At 40.4% G+C, this 16,452-nt stretch overlaps 2 protein-coding genes across 2 annotated transcripts in view; one reads left to right on the top strand and one right to left on the bottom strand.

The window, feature by feature from the left end:
- Positions 1-16,452, bottom strand: part of TNFAIP8L3 (TNF alpha induced protein 8 like 3) — a 46,666-nt gene that overhangs the window by 26,053 nt on the left and 4,161 nt on the right. The window lies entirely within an intron of this gene.
- Positions 12,231-16,452, top strand: part of GLDN (gliomedin) — a 99,722-nt gene continuing 95,500 nt past the window's right edge. Inside the window, exon 1 of the mRNA XM_061446951.1 lies at positions 12,231-12,336. The gene's annotated coding sequence lies outside the window, so the exon portion shown is untranslated. The remainder of the gene's footprint in view (positions 12,337-16,452) is intronic.

Below are 16,452 nucleotides of genomic sequence, written 5' to 3'. Positions count from 1 at the left end.
CACCCTGACGTCCCAATCAGTAGTAAAATGAAATAATCATTGATTTCTTACAAGATGTACCAACCTTTATACCATTACATAGAGGAAGTAAAATAGAGGCTTGAGAGATAATCAGAGTAATAACTTTTGAATCTTAGTCTGGAAATAGCAACACACAAACACATCTTAAAAATAAGGATTTAAAACATTTTTCCTACATTTTTTTTAGAATTTGAAAGCTCTCAAAGCACACTGAACAAAAAAATCTTTCAGATTTTGGTTACAGAGTGTATCTTGCTTAATAAAGTATCACGCATAGCATGTTGGCTCTTTAAAATACACGCTAAAATGAAAGCTGTCTAACGGTGTAGATATAGAAGGTTTTTAATATTAACACTTAGCACCTACATAGTCTATGAGAGTCTCCGCTCAGTGAGAACTGAGAAGTCCTTTGCGTTTGTGCTAGAAAGGTCACTCCGTAACATCCCTATTTGAAAAAGAAAATCTGAAACAATTTTTTCTTTTCCTGTCCAACAGGAAGTTATGAAAATTCTCTCCATATGAAGTTGTATAGAGAATTAAAAAAAAGGCCTTCACAGCAATCAGTTTCTGAGGTATTTGAAATTCCCATAGTAGATCGAGTTAAAAAGTGGTATTAGTGCTACCACAAATTTGCCAGAAAGATAATGACCGATTTGTCCTGAGCTTCAAACAGCAGGCACTCGTTCATTGTCCTTTAGTAATGAAATACCAGATTCTCACTCACGTTTGGAAATCAAGTGACAAAATCCTTTGACTACAGCTCCATACAACAAAGGCACTAATTAGAAAATTCCTTGGTAAATGACAAGACCAAGACACTTCTGTTCAAGACCAGGATGTTTAAATTTGTTCAGATAAATAAGACATGCAGAAGACAAGGATAATCAGATACGTATGTGTAACCTAAACATGTTTATTCCCCAGTAGTTTGTACCAGATTCTTTTTTATTTCCATATAAAAACAATACCTGCACATTTTTACTTCTCACCTCCTCCTAAGCTGTAAACCTCCTCCTGCTGTATATGCTATCCATGTCCAATCACATCATCTTTGTCTTTGTACCCATCAGATTTCACACTCAAGCTGAGAGTTTTTATTAAGGTCTGCAAAAGCACAGATTTTGGGATGCAGCTGATCATGATTCCTTTTTTCTATCCAAGTATTAGAAACCCTTCTGGGACATGTGAACTTCCCAGGGCTTGTTGCCATTTGAGTATTTTGATTTAGAATGAATCCTCAGTTATTCAGTAGTATCAGTTTGTGCATTTAAACACAAACTTTCTCTCTTCTCATGCTAGGAATCCCACTTCACACAGAGGCTAATTAGCTACAATTTCAAATGGAGTAGGAATGATTACTCTACTGTAATGCTGCTGTTTCTTAGCAACCATGAAAGATATAGTGAAGCCTGTGAGAGAGCGACACAAATAACATCTTTTCCAGAGTGAGAACTTCCACCTAAACCACCCTGCTAGTGGGATAGTAAATTAACTTGAAATGTTGCCTACTTCAGGCTCTAACAGTGTGATTTTCACAGTCCAAGATGGCACTGAAGTATTTCATTTCCACAGAGCTGGTAATACCAGCTACCTACTCCAACCAACTTGTAAAAGTTCATTAGAAAAGTATTTTCCGGCTTCCTTCCCAGATTGTGTCTAGCACTAACCCCTCACTTGATGGGAGTTTTACCAAAGCAAAACTGCAAGATTATGGATTGCTTCAGGCCTAATAAACAAAATTAATTTAATTAAGAGCAAAATTGGTAATTATGTTTTTTCATACTATGTTTTATCATACTAACAAGGTATCATTGAGCTTTTAAATTGCCTTGCTGTACTCTGAAGATACTTATTCCATATAGTAACAGGTTTTACACTGCAAGACAAACACTGCTGTCACTGATTTGCAAAAATACTCACAGAACTTTAAAAACAGTCAATAGCTGAAAGTACAATTAAAAATTAAATTTCTTTAATACTTTCAGAATCTTTCTATGCCTTGTTATGCAGTCCTACTCTGCAATAGCTACTTGCATATGGCATTGCCAATACTGCAGATTTAATTTGTATTCTGGAAGGGCTGGAAGATTGGTCTCTGTGATCCTCTTTGTAATTTGCTTTTTGAGCATGGGAATGTCTGAAAAGGAAAACCACACAGCAGACTTCAAAGCACCAAAGTAAGGATAAAAATGAATTAATGGCTCAAAATAACATAAACCATGGAGTCAGATTTTATTCTATGCACCTGAGATGTGCAGTAAGGGATGATACACATGGCAACACTGTGTTGCTGCTGTCTCACCCATAGCACAAGGTGCTCCTCATCAGCAAATCAAGGGTTTCACTGACCAGCTTCACCTGCTGCTTGAAATGGGAGAGAGGCAGGATGGAGAGCATGTTATTTGCTGCAGGGGAGCATGGAGGGGAAGGCAGTGATCGAAGGCTGAAACACAGGATGTGCAGCTTGCAAGGTTGGTGTGTAGCTCCTTGGTGCTGCTGGTCTGTCTTTGAACTTGGAACATCTTGGGGCTGTTGTTGGAGGCTGTGGGAAACTTTTCTGGTATTACAATGTTCTTGTCTGGGCATTTGCTGCTGTGAGAAGCTGTGTACTGAGCTGAAAGGAGCTGTGGTCTAACTTAGGGACTTCTGTGCAGCCTGCAACAGTATAGTGGAGTCTGTGTGGAAAAACTTCTGCAGGACAGTAGCTTTTTCACACCACTACAGGGTGTGCATATAGGCTAGAGTTTCTGTGGTCCTTTTATGTTGCTTTGGCACAAGGCACAGGTGGAACTGGAGTTTGTCTGGGTGGCCAGTACAGTTTTGTTTCACTGTTTCATGGAACTGAGAATGGGTTCAACTGCTTGTGTAAGTTGTTGACTTTTTGCTGGAAGAAGCCAAGCTAAACATATAAAAACCTGAAGCTGTAATTCTGTAGCCATAAATTTGCAGTGGAGCTTGGCAGAGCATTCTGCAAAGTCCTGTGCGAATGAAGGACTCGACTCTGCTGGCACTATGTGCAGTAGCGCATCCACCAGCCTGTTTGACAATGTATTTACAGGGTTCTTGTTTACTCTGAGTTTAAGGTTAATTTGGCAGCATTTATATTTTTGCTTGTTTAGTTTGTGTAGGTTTGTTGTTTTTTTTTTTTGTTGTTGGTGTCCCTCCCCCCCCCCCCCCCCCTTTTTTTTTCCTTAAAGTAGAGATATTCTTTATTAGTCTGAAAGAAAGAGAGGAAACTGTTGGGTTAACCAGTATAAGCAAATACATACTCCATACTCAAGTGGTCCTCACAGAAACGGTGTTTTCTTACATGGTGAGCTCAAAGGGTCTCTGAGAATACTGGTCTATTAGATTTAAATGCTTTTTGTTGAGGTATTTTCATCTAAGATGTAGATGGATGTTTAACTCCTTGTTTAATATTCAAGAGTATCATCAAGGCTTGATTAGCTTATTTCTAGTAGCAGAATGGCTGAGCATTATGCCAAGTGCTTTCTGTAGTAGTTTTATTCATGCATTGTATTTCAGTAATTTTGTTCTGATGTGCTTTCCTTGCGTAGCCCAGAGTGGCTTTGTGGCACGCTCATTGAGAGGAAACATTACTTTTCCCTTGGCTCCCTCCTATGATTAAACTTAAGAAAACCTTTGTGCTCACAAGTTCCAGACTTGCAGCTCCTAAAGGCTGGCTTGCAGGTAGATAGAAGGCAAGACTGTACTTGGTCTGGATTCCTGTCTCTGTAAGGCAGCCTGCATCATCATCTTCTTCTGTAGTCTGGAGCTCCAGAGTCTGTTTTCTCAGCCTTGCCATATTTTGAAATAAAAATTTGGTGTTCCTGGCTGACTTGACAGAGCAACTCAAGACCTGGTCCTCACAGTGACCACCTGGAAGGCATCTCTTCTCCCTTACTTTGCATAGAAACCAAAGCCTGTGGGAGAAAGGCTGAAGTGTCTCAAGTCTCCTTTTATGAGCCAGGATGAGGTTGCAGTTCACAATAGGATTCTGGAATATTCTAGTATTTCCCCCCCCCTTCAGTCTGTTTAGATTTCTCCAGGGGAAAGTTACAGCTCTACAAAGAAAGGAATAAGGCTAGCTATAATTCCTAGTTTTTAATATTGCTTTTTGCTTTATTTTTCCTGGTTAAAACTCGGATTCCTAAGATGGATAAGTGCTTAGTCTATCTTGGTTCACTTCAGGAACAGTTCTATTTTTTCTCCCCCTCTCCCCCTCCCTGCTATATATGGCATTGTTATAACAAGATTAAAATGGGAACTTGAATGTTTAATGTATAAAATACACTTTCTGGCAAAGTTAACGATGTCATCTGCTCTTCAGCAACACACTTGGTGTTATGCTTTGGTCTGATTTGCCTCCTGGTCTCACTGCAGTGTTAAGCAACACCTAATCAATGTGTAGGCTGGGAGAGGATGGTATAATTTAATGGAGCAGAAATCCACCTTCCTTTTCTCCAGGTGTAATTTACACCCACAAAATGCTTCTAGTGGGCATTAAGCAAGATGCATCTACAGTACCTACAGGAGATATATTTTTAGTATTATTTAAGATTGCCATTAGGTGTTAATAATGGCTGGTGGCTACATGGTATGTAAACACAAGGTATCACGACAGACCTCCAGGAACAGTTTGCTGATGACCTAGACTGGCTCTGTTTCTGCTTTCCAAGCTGGCTGGCACAGAGGGTGGCTGCACCTGCCTTCTGCAGGAAGATTAGCATCTGGAGAGGCGAGGGCAGTCTGCAGTCTATAGCACAGTGCCTGCTGTAGCAATTAAGCATCGGTAATACCTGAGGTGATGCTGGGAGGGATTAATCTGAATTGAATCTGGGGAGATGAGAATGGATGGTGAATGTGATGTGACAGCTTATGATACACACAATTGGTGCACCCTGATCTTGTGATTTAACATAAGCTGTAGTTTTTTTCAGCTTGTGGAGAAGAAAGGATAAGAATAATCAAGTGATTTTTCTCCTTTTTTTTTTTAGCTGCGTCTTAGGAGCCTTGGCAACTGAGCAGTTTGCATTTACACTTTAGAAATCAATGCTTGTTAACTGCCTGCAACCTAGTGATCAGGTAACCGATCAGTGAGCAAGGCTCAGAAGCCCTGAAGTTGGAGCAGTGAGGGTTTGGCTAACGTTAGGACTGGTGGACTGTCTATGCAGATAATAACTGAAGTGAGCACTCTACAGGAAGATTGGAGGCTTTATCTGCTAGACTATCGGTGTTGAAAATGAGATAGAGTTAGGGACCAATTTTTGGCAAAGGTTATTGTCCGCTCACACAGAAGGCGCAGTCAGGATAACAGTTTGGTTTGGTGTAGAAAATCGTTCATGTCACTGAGCTAACCTTCAAATTGCTATTGTTTCAGTATCGTAGAAGCATGAGGTTGAAGGAACATTTTAACAACCATTCAATCCATTCCTTTCTCTGAGATAAGACCAACAGGCTAGAAGAGATAATCGTCTACTCTGTTGCTAAAGACTAACATCCCTTCATGGCTTAATGCAGTGCTTGTAACTCCTACAGCTAGAAAGACTTTTGTAATGTCAGACTCTATCTCCCTGGCTGCAAGTATGCTAAATATGCTGAGTGCTTCTTCTGTCTCCAACAGACATTGATCCCTGCATGCATTAACTAACTTTAGCAATATTCCAGTATGTGTGTGTGTGGGCAATGTTCTTTAGTGATCTCATTTCTAGATTGAATGAACTGATCTTGAGATGTAACAGAAGGAAATAATGTTATCCACTACAACTGTTCACTACTAAAACCTCAACCTGTGTTTCTACAGGCAAGATTACTGTTAGAGCTCTGTTAATGAAAAGCTATGCCTCAGATGGATCTGATTTTGGAGTTTGTTGTATTTCAGGCCAGGATTCATTTGGATTTCTAGAATTTGGGGTTTAGTGACAGGTTACTAGATCTCATCGCCTTACAGAGGATTTATTATTCCTTCCACTAAGGCATTGCCTGAGATGAAGCAATGGAAGGTGAATAGTTTTAAAGCACAAATTCAGTATCCTAGAAAGCCATCTTCCTGCAGAAAAGTCTGAACAGACAGGACTGGAAAATTGTCCACGTTCCTTGGGCTGCACACAAGTGAGCCTGGCAGCAAGCAACCCTTGAAGATTATGATGTAGGTGGGTTACATATGTAAGATCAACACACAATGTTTTACGTGGAAGAACTGAAACTGGAGTTATGAAGAAAACAGAGACTCTATATGCTGTAGGGAATGCTCTTCACTCTCTGATGTACAGTGGGTTTCTTTGTGAGACTGTGTTCTTAGACTGTGGTTTATCACAGTCGTGGAAGGAAGTTTGTGTCCTATCACTTGATCAGGATCTCTCTGTGCTTGATCCCACCCTGTATTTTGGAAGACTTATATCAGAAAATATGCCAAAAATATGAGCATGTTAATTCTGCCAAGCTGCTTTTGTTCTGGTAAATTCTCTTTGGGTGAAAGACTTTCCTCATTTCAGTCAGAGGCTCATGTATTATAAGGGAAAAGCAAAACAAAGAGAAGTTTCAAATTGTGGGTTCTATTTTTATTCTAAACATGCGTTCACTGCCAGAGCTGGACAGCCAGAATCGGAAGCAAATGGAGAAATGGGGGGGAATGTGTGTTCTCTTTGGTTTAATTACTAAAAAATATGAAATTTCTACTTCTGTTTGTAGACAGAAGTAGACATATGATATGTCACAAGACATCCTAGTCTTATGCAGTAGCTCTGCTTATTAGAGAAAAAATAATCACAGTAATGTGTTTAATACGACAAAGTCAACTGTGATGAATTAGTGCTCTGATGGCAGCCTTCTATGAAAGGCTTCTGAAAGACCATATTGAACGCATATGGAGCTTTCATATTTAAGATGATATTTAAGTGCTAACTGCAGAGGTGCAGCTTCTTTCTCAGGGTTGGAAGTTATAATGTACCTATGAAAGCACCTGCAGTGACCATGCACTGCATTGATATTACTATTTACTAGCTTTTAATAAAACATCTTGAGGTTCTTACTGCACAAACTCAGACATTCTGACCTAAAAATAGTAAAGGTAAACAGACCAGGAATGGGAGGAGAAACAGATCAACTGAAATACTTGCTTAAGGCTATGATTAAGACCCTGCTGTCAGTGCAGTACTTCATCCATCAGATTTTAAAGGATATGATATGGGAGGCTGCACAAAGAAATTAGACCAGTATCTTTACAATGTCCTTAAATTTCAAATCCTATTTGACTTGAAATTCAGGAAGGTATTATTTAATCAAAAGTGGCAAAGTTTAAGAAGATATGCGTATAACACATACCTCTTACAATGAATTAAATTGGTGGACAGACTGTTCACATGGAAGTCCGTGCTTAGTATGAATCCAGTATTACTAGCGCACACACCTACTGGGATGTTTTATGAGGAAAGGAATCCTGCCATTGTTTGGTGCTTTCTTTTTTTGTGATGGAAAATTGAAAAAGAGAAGAAAAAAAATGAAATAAAAGGCAACCTGGAAAACCAGGATATTTTTCTTTCCATCTTCTTCCAAATGAGCATGTGGAAACATGAGGAAGTTTCTTAATACTGCCACTTTCTGTTACTCTGCACATGTCTATACTTCTGTACTCTGGTAGAATTATGTCAACGCCAAATCAGCATTCTGTCTGTTGAGATCTGACATATCTGAGCATGTAATAGCATGGGTTGGGTTGGAAAGCCTTAAGATCGTCTAGTTCCAACCCCTCCTGCCACAGGCAGGGATGCCTCGCACTAGACCAGGTTGCTCAAAGCTGTGCCCAACCTGGCTTTGAACGCTGCCAGGGATGGAGCATTCACCACTTCTTTGGGCAACCTGTTCCAGTGCCTCACCACCCTCACAGTAAAGAGCTTTTTCCTTATATCTAACCTGAACTTCCCCTGTTCAAGTTTGAAGCCATGACATCATGTCCTATTAACTGTAGCTATCTAATGTTTCCTCTGTGGTGTCTCTTCTACCTGAGTAACTAACTGTGCTATTGCAGAATTGGTCACCCTACTTTCACTGGCTCGGATAGGACTGTCCCAGGATTAATTTTTATTTGCCATTTCAGTGTAAAGTGTTTTAGGCAATCTAGGGTCCATTTCCCCTTAACATCGTGAAAGCCATGTGTGTGTATATATGAGCCCAAGTGAAAGTAACCTTAAATACAACTTTCATGTGTGTCTGTGTATATAAACCTTTGTATTGTCGATCTGCTGGAGACAAACCAGGAAAAACCCCAACAACAGAACCTACTCCAACAGCTGGCACAATGCAGGTGTGCTACTCTCAAAGAATGAGAGAGCTGCAAAAGGTCAAAATGCAGGGTTTTGTTTTCTAGCATTGTGTACAGTTCTCCCTAGGGAGGCAGCTTCCCAGCCACAGTGCTCCCCAGGGGTAACTGTGGGGAGGCAGAGATTGATTTGTAACAGGCTGTAAATTTGATGGCACAAAAATGCTCAGTAGCGTTCTTTTCTTTCCCAGAGCTGTTATTCCACACTGTACCTCCTGAGTGGCAGAGCCTGCACCCTCTATGATTTACTCAGCTCTTGACATTTGTTGAAAATACTTAAAACTTGGCTTTAAAGGCTTGCCTACTGATGTGTGTGCATTTGTGGTAACAGGACATGATCATTGCTAGTGAAAAATGTGAGCCAACAGGATAAAGACTTCCATTCTGGAGGACACTGTTCTCTTTACTTACTAAGCTGTTCCTGGTGCTCTGTGTATTTTCATGAAGGAAACTGCTTTTATAGTGTTTGTTTGCATTTCTGCCTCTCTGGGGATGATGTCAAAAAACCTACTGAGGTCTAGGACTTGAAAGTATTTAGCTTCTCTATATATAGCATTTCCTTAAGGAAAATCAGTTTTGTCCACTTTACATAAGCATAAAAGAAAAAAGCTCAGTTTCATTCAGACACATGCTCTTTGTATACAAAAAAAAACAACCAAAAACCAAACCCCAAACAAAGCAGAAGTTAGATCAAGGCAAGTTTCAACCCAAAAAGAATTCAAGTGAATAACTGTTAATTGTGGCAACAAAATTGCTGTGAGTTTACGAGTTTTATGATGCTGTGTATCACTTCATCATGGTAAAGAAGCCACATTGCTTTCAAAGCCGAGTCCTTATTTAAAGATTATTCTTCTTTCCAGCCTTTTCAGTAACACATGATCTGTAGAGCAGACAATCTGTATGTCATTGATGAAGTGATTTAAACACAGGCATTAACTGTCCCGAAATTATAATCCCTGTTAAGTGTAAACACTGCTTTGTTACCTGTAAAAGTGAAGAAAGAAACAAGTATTCCAGAATTAGCATATGTGCCATTATGTTAAGCAAGTATCTGAATGCCCATCAAATGTGGCTGAGGAAAAAGAACTCTACCAATATAGAAAAGCTGTTTCAATAGCAAGTAAATTAATAAAAAACCACTCGCAGCCTGTGGTTGCCTGCATTGGTTATTTGGTAAGTTTAGTTATATTTCATTTCGGTTCACAGCCAGAGGTATTTGACATGAACCTTTCTACCTCCTCGTCATTGACTGTGCTAACTGCAAGGAAATTAAATTCTTTTCTGTGAAAATATGGAAAACACTGAATAATGGTTCCCCCCACCATCACCTTAAATTCTCTTCCTACACATCACTTGTCTCGGTCTCAATACTGTTCAGCTGTTGCTAAGGCAATATTTTCCTAGAGAAGTTCTAAAAGGTAAATACATAGAGCTCTAGGCAGTGCAAAAGCAACTGTTACTCATCTTCTGTACATGGATGGGCAAGCGTAGACACAGCTCTTGGGAATCTAAAAGCTACACAGGCATCCTGGTTGCAAAATCCTATCATGTAATGTTAATGTCTCTCCTCCGGTGCTGCACAATGCAAACGGAGAATGGCTGCACCAGAGCAAAGCAGTGCTCCCCCTGTCTGTCCCCCAATCTGCTGGGCAGGACTGTGTGTCCTCCTGTGTTCTGGCAAATCGCACACAAGATGCTGCTGACTGAGGATGAATGAGGTGGGCCTGGCATTAAGAGTTAGCGACCCAGAGAGATGCTGTCATGAAGAATGAGGACCCTGTTTCTAGCCACCCTGGAGATGGAAGATGAAACCTGGGTGTCAGGGAAGCTGCTAGCCCTGCAATTGACAGACTGCTTTGATTTGTGCTTGATTCAACTCAGCCAGCTCAGCAGTGGGATGGAAAGGTGGATGCAGGTGCTGTGTTGGTGTTCTGGTGAACCTGCATCTTCTTGGCAATTCTTGGCTTCAGGTTGTTTCCCTAAAGCCTCCTTTGGTGTACTTCTATGCACTCATCCTTGTCTCAGTGGCAGAAGAATAGTGAAATAGGCATTTTTGTCCTAAGAGAGTATGAGTTTAGTTTCTAGAAGCATCTCTCACCTTTGCTACCTCTTTACAGCTGTCTAAAGCTTTTGCTTGATTTCTAGAGGCAGCCTCTGTGAATCTTCTTGCAATATCTCTTAACGAAAAATTATTAGACCTTTGAAGAAAATATATTGGTAAACTTTGGGGGAGGGGGGGGAAGAGAAGATCTGCATGCCATGGTTCACCACAATACTCTGCAAAAGGGCTATGCTTTGTTTTCCTTTATTCCCTGTAATTAAGCTATGTCACTAGAAAGCAGTGTCCTCCTCTGACCTCATTTTATCAATGACAGTCACAGGCTTCTGTGTCTGGAGAGAAATGCAATGTCTTCCCTGGATCTGCTATTCAAGCCCAATGATTTGCTCTTCCAGGGGTGAGGCTTTACTGTTTCTCCAAGTAGTTTTGTTCAGGAATGAACTTGGAAATAACAGGGAAACTCTTGTTATCTGTAGAGGTGCTTTTGTGTGTTCTCTCTCTGGCAAATACTGGATCTGTTTCAGTATTTCAAGATGAAATTAACTTTCCTGTTCTTGGCATGCTTTACTAATCAAGATGACACCAATCTCATTTTCAAACCCACTGCCTGTACTGTTTGTTTGCCAGAGGAGGCAGGTTGGTTCCTCTACTGAGGCAAATCTGTTTCTAATACCTCTAATTACAAAGACAAGACAGAATCTTACTCCCATCAGTTTTCCCTTTCATTAAATATAACCTGCCAGCATTTACTCCCTCTTACAGTGGCAGAAATCATAAAACCTAGAATATTTGAGAAGAAATGAGTGGAGGAAGAAAAATCAGATCAATATGGGAGCAATTCAGGCTTGCAAAGAATAGCATATTGACCAAGGCATGGGGAAATGAGGCATCAGTTACATAGAATCATAGAATAGTTAGGGTTGGAAAGGACCTTAAGATCATCTAGTTCCAACCCCCTGACATGCTAGAAAGATGTGAATACCTGGAAAAGGAACACAAATTGTTAGTGTCAAAAGGTGAGGATAGGTGGAAAGAATTGAAAATGACTGTAGAGGTTAGAAGATGGAGAATATAGACAAAATTGGTATCTGCCTTCCTGCAAGGGACATGGCCTCTCTGGTAGCATGTGGCATTCAAAGAGAGGGTTCAGGAAGGCTTTTGACCTTCCTTGCCTTTTGAGAGCCTGAGTGTGCTGCAAGTGCCAGGCCTCTTTTCAAAGCATGAGGCATTTCTGCCTGCCCTCCCAGGGAGCAGTTCCACTCACTGTTCTTGATGTAGTCAAAATAACCATTTTTACCAGCATGAGCTGCTGTGTGTAGCAACATAACACTGGAAGCGGCTATTTTCTGGCTCTTCATAACTAGGCTTTTGAATGCCTGGCACGGAGTAAAATCGGCACAGCTTTCTCTTGTTGAAGTGAGTGATACCAACTAGATAAAAAGAACCCTAGTTCACAGTTTGGAAATCAGCCTCAAAATTACAGGAGAGATCCTGGTTTGGAGGATGAACAGATACCAGCTGGTTAACAACTAAGTATGGAACTACCCTAAGTCCCCAGACATGATGGAATCTGGTGAACACTGGTATTTGTCTGTCCTTCATATGACTTCCCCCCTCCCCTTATTATTTCATCAGTTCCGTATGATTTCGGTAGGGGAAAGTGTTTTGTGGAGAAATGCCATTTGGATGAAAATACTGGTCTGGGGGTTTGGGTTGTGTGGGGGTCTTTTTGTGTTGTGGGTTGGGTTGGGGTTGGGTTGGTTTGGTTTTTTTTAGGGTTTTTTTTTCCCCAAAGGGTTGTCAGGCAAGGAGGCAGGAGTAAAATCTCAGCCATATCTGCCCCAAGTACGCACACAGTGTTATGACATTCCTTCTTATGCAGGATAATAGCTGTTACCAACCTTTAAGAACTGCTGTGGAAATAGACTCTTAAATACAGGTAAGAGAGAAGCTAGATGCACCTCATAGCTGAGCTCAGGTTAGACTGGGTTGGAAGTTTGGGTTTGGAAGGGACTTTAAAGATCATTTTGTTCCCCCACCACCCCCTGCCATGGGCAGGGACACCTTTATACGATAGAAGCTGGTTTCTGATAGAGATGAGGTTTAATCACTAAACAGAACCTTCCTCTTGTATAAAGACCCTGTTGGGTTAACTGGTGCCCTGTAAAAACAAGTTGTAGAGTGCCAGTATACTCTACTGCTGCCGATGTTTGTGGAAGTGGTCTTTACATATACTTGGGCTTTAACTTCTTATCCCATTTGCAAATCTGCAATCCGGGTCAACATTTTTCCTCATCAATTCTTTATTGTCTAAGAAATCCAGTAGTGGTGCATCATAATGACTGTACTTACTTTTTTTTTGCCTCTACTACTAAACACTTCTGCTAACAGAGATCATTAATGAAATAAGGTATCAAAGAGCTGATGAGTAAGTATCAAAATAGCAAGGCACCAAGTATAACCTGCTTTGAAGTGAACATGAAGGTTGCTCTTGATACCTTTAACCTACTTCCTTCTGAATTCTGGGAGTTAAAGCGAAACGATGCACAAATAGAGAAAGTCAAAATTAAATGCAAGTAAACAAACACCAGACATTCACCTGTCATAACATTATATGGCACATAGGTTTTGTTGAAAGAATCATCTGAACGATGGTTATTTTAACTAACAAACAAACCAAACAAAGAGCAACTTGCTTTCAAGTTCAAGAAACCTGTATTTGATCTGCATATGTCAGTGATTGGACCATGTAAACTGTGTGCTCTAAAAGTAAACAGAAAACCGTTTGGAAAGGAGACAGTAACACAACAATAGTGTTAATGCATTTCTTCAAAGAGAGAAAATTTAGCTTTTCCTATAACACAGGCTGTTTGGATAAACAAAGTTAATGCCAGAAATGAGATGCTCATTGGTGGTAGCATGGTATTCTCCTAGTTTTTAGTATTTGTGTTTCAGATTACCCTTCATATTAAACTAGCACCAGTAAGAGGACCAAAAGGAATGTCTTAATGGTGAAGTGTTTCATATCATAGATGGAAATATGCTCTAATTTCTGTTGTTACATCAACACATGTTAAACAAAAACCACATCTGTACGGAGAGACTAGTTCCTCTGCAGGAAGGCTAGACAGAACCAACTGATAAAACCTGACTTCAAACAGAATCTGTAGCAAGGAGGGATTAGTGACTGCTGGAAAGGACAGAAAAGTGACTCTTGCTCTTTCTCAGCCTTTTCCATTAAAGATGGTTGCCTTAAAAAGCAGGAAAATCATGGGCTACCAGCCAGCGTCTGAGCAAACTTGGCTTTTCCAGATGATGTTTGAGTCTTGAGTATAAAGTCATAATTATTACAGCAAGTTAGTCTTGGCTTCCTATAAGTCTCCTTCAGTCAGACTTACCAGCCTATAAGGTGCCTTCCCAAACTCTTAACTGGCAGAGAGATTTTTGCAGACAAACAGCAAGCAACGCATTTCTAATTGGGCAAGACTCCAAATCCAGGTCTTGGCCCAAGGCAGCTGCCCTGAGAGTGGTCCACAAGCAGTCTAGCAGCTGGACAGCCTTGAGCAGTGCACCGGAAGGCATGGTAATAGCGAAGAATCTCTGCACCCTGCTCTGACCACAGGCTCTATGTAAATAAACTGGGACAGAAACTGTTGTACGCACATTTTATGGCCATCTGCATTCAAGCTGAATTATTTCCCACACTCCAAATGTTGTTTAATTCATACTGGCCACTGATATCCTCTGTCACATGCCAGGACATTCTGTGGGAGGCTATCTGGCATGGGCTGAAACAGTGCCAGGAAGTATATTAATAGATAAACAGTTTAGAGGATTGTGTACCACTGCTTGGGCTCACAGCCAGGTCCTGCTTAGTTTACCAGAAAGGATGAGTGCCATTAGAAAGTTACAAGGTTCTTCTACTTTCCTGGGAGGGCCTGCTACCCCCAAGGCTGATGCTGTGGGTAAACTGCAAATCCCAATGGCTTCTCAGGCAGACTAGGTCTTCAGGAACTTTCTCATCTTTCTGGCCCACTGTTTTCCCTTTTATCTGAGGTTTACAGCTTTATTCTTCTGTTATCAACTGTCAGGTGACAGTCTTCCTACCATGACATCTCAGTCTTTAGTGTAGATGAGAAGAAAAGATGAAAGATTGATTTCTTCAAAGGAGAAGTGTGAGGTTTTTGAGGAGATGCACTCATTGCCTTGTATAAGCATCCACTTTTGCCAAAATATCACATCAAATAGAACTCGCTCTCATTCTAGCCTTTTGGCAAGGCAGACAGGACTGGTTGATGATTGCTATGTGTCAGGATATTGCTTTGTATTCCTGTCTATGAACTTCATCTGGCATCATACATTCCTGCACCAAGGCTTGTCCCTATTCACCTGTTAGGAAAAGCAGAAGCTTTCTGGTCACTGACTGCTAACAGCATCATAATTTCAGGTGGGAACAGCTCAGTTTGAGGCTACAACCACCATGCCTTAGAAACAGGTTATCTCTGACCTGGCAAATCTGTTGGATGTCTTCTGCATGCTCTATGTGTATCTAGGTGGCACTAGCATGCCCTGTCCTGAAAATGAGTAGTTCTGATCAAGAGTATTAAATACTTATGCACTAAAATAACTCGATACAACATCCTTTGCATGCCTGCTATCCTTACCTGGGAGTCAGAGTGTGCTTCACCTATGAAGACGAATCCTCTTGAGGCCACATGTTTCAATATGCCATCCTCAAAAGTAGGAAGAAACTATTAAAGCTACTGAAAAGTGATATTGGCTATTGATGCGTAGCAGTTAGTATTGGCTACTGCACAGGCAGGTGAGCTCGAGCTTCAATCCAGTGCTTTATAAAGTTCCTAATTCTACTTGATTTGCAAAAAAAAAAGAAAAACCCAACCCAGAAGGCTGAACAAGTTGACTTGTTCAACTAAACTGTCTATTCTGCTTGTCCAAGTTGTTTATTCAACTTGCCAGAAGCAGGATTTTTCCAGTTGGACAATCTGACAGTCACTGTGCTAAAGAGGGGTCTATGTGTAAATCAGCAGCCCAGGTGTTTCCTGGAGGGAATAGTGAAGAGATCCAAAGAAAATTCACCCAACCAGGCCCTTGGCTCATGCGCTTGCCCTAGCTGCTGCTCGTACAGGCAGTTGCTGCTTGCTCATCCCGAAGTGTCTCTTGCCCGTGCTCTTGGCAGAGAAACTTGGACACATGCTTTCCTCAGTTTGCAGTGTGAGCCAAAAAGCCCTGTAAGAGTTTGGAGCATGGTTTCCCATGATGTGCTAGTTCATGTCTGTCATCTGTCCATCTTTCTTCAACTAGCTTTGTTTTCCCTTTGTTTTCCAGCAGAAGGGAAAGGAGAGCCCTTTATTAGATATGTGCTAGAAAACACTTCATAACAGAAGCATCTAGTAGAGTCTGCACCTTCCACTTCAAACGGGTTTTATTGCTTTGTGGTTTGTTTATTTTCTAGTTTCCATACTTACAACATACTGTTATCTACCATTTCTGCTCGCTTATTTAAAGTCTGATAAATATTATTGCTTATCTGAGTTGGAACTTTCTATGTAGAATCAAAATACAGCTTTGTTAAACCAAAACCCTCCTTGTTCAAACACTCTGGGGCAAAATATACCTTTTGTCATGACAAATGTTATTCAAATGACCAGTGTAATACTACAAAAAAGAGTTATAAAATGCCTACTTGCATTTTATGTCAAGGAAGTATATTACTGATGCCTCAAATAATTGTGCTAAATATCTTATGGTACACTTTCTAATTAATTTTAACAAGAATATATTAGCTTTTCAATGGCATTTAACTTTGTAAAACTGATTAAAATAGGTAACAGGCTTAAAAGATTAATATCATGCAAGTACAGGCAGTTTGTGTAGCATGATAAATGATTTGAAGGAAAATTATTTGCTAACCACTACAAATCAAATAACTTTTCTGTAGCTGTAATATTATTTGTGTCTGTCAGGCCTGTTTTACAACAGTAAATAATGGTTAAGCCTATTCTTGTTTTTACTAAGAATATATTTCCTGTCCAGG

This window comes from Pezoporus flaviventris, unplaced genomic scaffold (assembly GCF_033815535.1).
Source record: "Pezoporus flaviventris isolate CSIRO_AGI_PZ_B2104156 unplaced genomic scaffold, CSIRO_AGI_Pfla_v1 ptg000006l, whole genome shotgun sequence".
Classification (NCBI taxonomy): Eukaryota; Metazoa; Chordata; class Aves; order Psittaciformes; family Psittacidae; genus Pezoporus; species Pezoporus flaviventris.
The sequence above is the reverse complement of the archived record's forward strand: the minus strand, read 5'-3'. Positions and strand labels throughout refer to the sequence as shown.